This window comes from Canis lupus, chromosome 9 (assembly GCF_048164855.1).
Source record: "Canis lupus baileyi chromosome 9, mCanLup2.hap1, whole genome shotgun sequence".
NCBI classification, from domain to species: Eukaryota; Metazoa; Chordata; class Mammalia; order Carnivora; family Canidae; genus Canis; species Canis lupus.
The window spans coordinates 16,362,048-16,367,905 of record NC_132846.1 but is presented as its reverse complement, the minus strand read 5'-3'; positions in this window follow the sequence as shown (position 1 = coordinate 16,367,905).

Here is a 5,858-nt window from a genome sequence, read left to right as displayed (position 1 = left end):
TCTTTATTCTCTTAATGACTGTGTCCTTGAGGAAATTAACCTCTTTGTGCCTTAATTTCCTTATCTGCAAAATGGGATTGATCATAATAAAACACTTGTCATGAATAGGTGAGATCATGCATGCACAGCTTTTGAAACTGGCCCAAGGGAGGTGCTCAGTAAATCTTAGCTATTGTTACTCTATAAAACCAAGACTGTCTTTGAAAGTGTTTAGATATTACAAATAGTCCCTCTCAGCCTCACTTTTTTAGAATCCCAGTTATGTTAGGCAGTATATGTATTTCCATAGTTACAAATTAAACATTTAGTAAGATGCAGCTACAGTCAAGGAGCAGATGTTTAGGTCAAGAACTGTTTGGTTGCAAGAATCAGAAGTCACCTAAAATAGCCTGTAAACAGGAAGTTGTTAAAAATAATCCGAAGTCTGGCATTTAACTGCAAGAAGTATAGCTGGACATAGTGGTATCTAGGAGGTCACCAACAGTTCATCTCTTCTCTGTGTCTCCAGGTGCCTCTTGATTGTTTCTATGTCTAATTCTGTTTCTGTCCCCTACCTCCTTTTCTGCTCTCCTTCTTCCTGTGTGCCTCTTTCCCTCTGTCTCTCTCTTTGTTCTTTTTCTCTTATACCTAATCATCTTTGTGTCTGCTTTATTTTCTCTCTCTGATTTCTCTGAAGGCCTTCTCATTACTGTTTCTCCATATGGGGTAACATGTTAACCCTGTCTCCATAGCTTTGGCATTCATGCCTTTGAGTTGCCATGGTACATACTCTGAACCCAACTCTATAGAACCTCACAACTCCACTGACTGCTACTTACCTCTTGGAATCTTTTAGTTCTGCTCCTGAGACTGAATCTCACTCAGTGTGATCAGTGGTCTTTGAGTTGTGGCCAGGACCTGCTCATAGAAATATGCAGTATGAACACAACCATTTGCGGAATCCTTGAAAGTGGAGCTACCTGGTAAAAAATGGAGCTTTGGAATCATTCCCAAGAAGAGGATGTGAACTACTAGGTTGATTCCACTAATATCTTACCACTCTTATTTCTTCTCTGCAAAGTGACCCCTCCTTCAAGATAGTTTTGCCTAACTGTGATCCAGTATTACAGGTACAGCTACAAATGACTGCTCCTCGGTCTCCATCTGGTTATTGTAATCACCACCCTGCCAGAATGACCTCTGGGTTTACTGGTACATTTTACTACCATCATGCCAAAAATACAATAGGAAAAACATTAATAAAAATGATCAATTAGAAAAAGAGGTTGACTTAGAGGTAGGGAAGAAACCTAGAAAACAATCATATACTGGTCACTAGTCTGCCCCTAAATAAATGTCCTGAGTCTGTTTCTTGACCCTCTTAGCAATAGAATAAGTTCTAAATCATGCCTGACAGTCCCAGAATCTGTTCATTAGAAGGATTTACTTTCCCCATTGTCCTTCAGGCCTTCTGAAGGACACTGGAGTCCATCATCTCTCCACTTTAGTAAGTATTGTCTGGGGCCAGCATCCTTTCTACTTGAGTCAGAACCTCCAGAAGAGACTAGGACTCAACACCATGTTGATATGAGTTGGTACAGGTACTTGTTCAAGACTAAGGTTCTGATGATAACTACCCCAGAATTTTAGTGAGCTTTCAATCATTGTCTTTCTGAAGTACATACTTGACTAAAAGGCAATGCCAGGAATTCCTGTAGGGGTTAGCTTCCTTAATTACCAGGCTACCTAATGACCATTCCCTCAGGATTTTTGTTAATTCAGCTCTTAGACCCATTGTTCTTAATGGCCCTGTCCTCAAGAGAACAAAGGAGGAAAAGTGGAAAAAGGTTTGTAGAACAGGAAGCATTTTTTCCACAGTCTACCCGTAAAAATCCCTTCCCTCCACAGATTACATTCCACTCTAAGAAGTGATTTACTAGGGGCTGGGAGTTAGTGTGGGTGATAGTAATTAACATGATAAAGTTTATCCTTCCGGAAAGGGCTAGTTTCCCAAACGATATCTAGTTACTGCTAGATATCTTCAATTTCTAGACTCCTGAGCCCTGAACTTTTCCAGATTCATAAATAGTATCTGCACTTCATTTTCAACAATCTCAGTAGAAAACACTTTCCTTTGTAAAATAGATACATAATTCCTACTATTCCCTGTTTTTAGCCAGACAACTTGGTATAGAAAACTTCACTTGGGCACTTGGGTGGCTCACTCATGTTTGCCCCGTCTCTGATATAAATAAATTTAAAAAAAAAAACTTTTCGCCATTGCATTTTAATTATGTCCACAGGAAATTAACACACTCCTACATTTTGACATTTGACTTTTTTTCTTTTTTTAAGATTTTATTTACTTGAGAGTGCGAGAGCATGAGCAGGGGAAGAGGGAGAAGCAGATTTCCTATAGAGCAGGGAGTCCGACATGGGATTCCATCCCAAGACTCTGAGATCATGACCTGACCCAAAGGCAGATGCTTAACTAAGTGAACTACCCAGGCTCCCTGACATTTGACAACTTTTAAATCTGAAGCTTTGCCTTTAGTGACATGTGATTTGGGTCCCAAGAGATTTTAGACAAGGGTTTAGCTATCTTGCTCTTACCTCCATACTACCGGTTTTCTAGGGAATCCTTTTTGTCACTCCTGCCTTTACCCCATCCCTCTGCCTTGACTCCATAGCTAGTTCTTCATTTTCTCTCAGAGTCTGTTACTTGCAATCCCATTGTTGCCACTAATTTCTGTTTCAGGGATTTGTGTTCAAGAAACAGAAACCCAACTCTAACTTCTGTAAAGGGGTGTTATAAAGAATTTAATTCAAATTGCGGTAAGTTCAGCCAGGTTTTGTCACTGTCTCCCCCTCAGTGGGTCATGTTGTCTGGATTCTAAATATCCACTTCATTCTGCTTATAGCTTGACTTCTCTGAAAATGTCTTCTTTTCTTCAATTTAGTCTTGCTTAAGACTTGGTGTCTATGGTATTGCTAGCTCTGACCCTAACTCTTTTGGCTCCAGTGCCCCATGTTTATTACGATTTAAAATCAGAAAAAAGAGAAATTTGTATTAAAAACTATCTGCCCCTAGACCAATTACCTGTGGCCGAGTGTCGGGATATTTGAGAATAAAAAGAGCCAGCTGCATGCACCCAATCCTTTGAGGAGTGAGGGACATTTCCAACAAAGAAAGCATGGGCCGAAACTCTGCCCCTGTGATCTACACTGATGAAAAGGCCTGTGGGATCTAGACCTTTATACAGTTTTTAGTTCTCTAAGAAATACTTTTTTTTCTATGACTATCCGAGATAATACATGGGTCCATTGAACAAAATTTTAGCTGTGTGTTTCATTTTTGAGTAGTTCTAACTTTATAAAGATTGATATTTCATGACTTTTAGTCTTAATATTCTCCAAGGGATAAAGAGAAAATGTGCTTTTTAAAAATAGAATAAAACTTTTATCTTTCAATTCCCATGCAGGCCCACTGGACCCTTTCATAATTCTAAGATACATTATGGGATCTCTATGATTTAATTCTTCCTACATCTTTTGAAATATTTCATCTCAGGAATTATTTAATTACTAATCAATTATTTCCAACTATACTTTAAAAAACTAAGTAGTAAGGAAATGGAACAATGATGGAATCACTGAGAAGAATGTTAATAGTATGTAATAGTAAAATAAATGATCATCCTTCAGTTTTCATATAGCATTGCCCAAAGTACCACATTATCTTTCGAGAAGATATAAAAGTTTGGAGGGACACCATCTTTAGAGTTTTTTTTTTTAAGGCTTTTGATGATTATAGTTGATAGTTCAGAATTCTTTGTTTTGACTACAATGGCAAGTGGAAGGAAATCAACAGAGGAAATTCCATAATTATTAAAGGAATCAGAAAGTAAATGCAAAGAGACAGAGGGCAGTACTCTGGACCCTAATGATATTGATGAGACTGAACGTATAAGCCAAATCTCGGACCACGAGTCTTCAGACTATATATTCTAAATCAGTTTTCTCAAACTTAAAAGTAGATGAGTGAACCATATGTCTTTTTTTTTTTTTTTTTTTTTAGATTTTATTTATTGGTGAGAGAGAACACACACAGAGGGAGAGGGAGAAAGATAGCAGACTCCCCACTGAGCAGGGAGTCCAGTGCAGGGCTCAATCCTAGAACCCTGGGATTATGACCTGAGCCAAAGGCAGAGGCTTAACTGACTAAGCCACCCACAAGCCATCCTGAACCATATATTTATTTATTTATTTTTTTTTTTTTAAGATTTATTTATTCATTCATTCAGAGAGAGTGAGAGAGAGGCAGAGACACAGGCAGAGGGAGAAGCAGGCTCCATGCAGGAAGCCCGATGTGGGACTCGATCCTGGGTCTCCAGGATCACACCCCGGGCTGCAGGCAGCGCTAAACCGCTGCGCCACCAGGGCTACCCATATATTTATTTTTTAAGTTGGGTTTTTTTGTTTGTTTGTTTTTGTTTTTTATGAGAGACAGAGAGAGAGAGAGAGGCAGAGACACAGGCAGAGACAGAAGAAGGCTCCATGCAGGGAGCCCGACGTGGGACTTGACCTGGGTCTCCAGGATCACACCCTGGGCTGAGGGCAGGTGCCAAACCACTGAGCCACCCGCTGAGCTGCCCTGAACCATGTATTTCTAAGGACAATGAGAAAATCTGGTATTCTCATCTACTTATTCAACAGGATGGGCTTCATTGTGCAAATTTTACAAGGACCTAGACCATCTAATTTTGCTATATGGATGGTGTGGCTATAATTGTTTGACTTTTTATGATGTTTATGTACCAGAATTTACTTGATATAGTTCCTAAGTTGAAAAATGCTAAAGATGGCTATGTATACAAAGGTGACTGAAAGGAAATAAGTGATGAGGAAATGAAAATATTATTAGAGTGGTCATTGTAATTGCTTATAAATCTAAAAATTAAAATGTTTTCCAATAATTGCCATCCTTCTTCAAAATATCATGCCATTGGTTTTGCATTTTCACAATGCAAGTGTAAGAAGAACCAGAAGTAACAATAAGCTTGAACCTAATAGAAATGTATATGAAATGTGGAGTTACTATTTACATGATGAGCAGTTGGTCACATTCAACTGACATTGCCGATTTTATACACACACACACACACACATATATATATTTACACATACCACACACATATATGTATCTTTAAAGCCAATATATAAGAAATAAAGATTGAAAAAAAAAAAGAAATAAAGATTGTGTTTACAAAGCTTAAATTCTTTTTTTTTTTTTTTTTTTTAAGATTTTATTTATTTATTCATGAGAGACCCAGAGAGGCAGGCAGAGGGAGAAGCAGGCTCCATGCAGGGAGTCTGACACGGGACTTGATCCTGGGTCTCCAGGATCATGCCCTGGGCTGAAGGTGGTGCTAAACCGCTGGGCCACCGGGGCTGCCCACAAAGCTTAAATTCTTATTAAAGTTTCTAACTGAACAACAGCTTTATAGTTGGTAAATTATTCATGAAATGAAATTATTCATGAATGAATATATATATATATTCATATATATATGAATATATATATATAATTATATATATATATATATATATATAATTTTAATTTTAAGATTCACTGGACCCAGATGGTAAATGGCAATGACTGTTTTTTCTGGTATATTTAAAGTTAAAGATGCATTTTTTAAATCTGAAGATCTTTGTAAAATTCATATATGCCTAACATTATTTATAATAGTACTAAAGTAAAAAAAAATCATATACATAGGCAGGCTAAAAGTACTTTCAAAGATTTAATTTTAAAAAATGGTTCCAAGAAATTTAAGACCTGTGAGATCACTTCCCCACGACTTCTAGGAAACTAG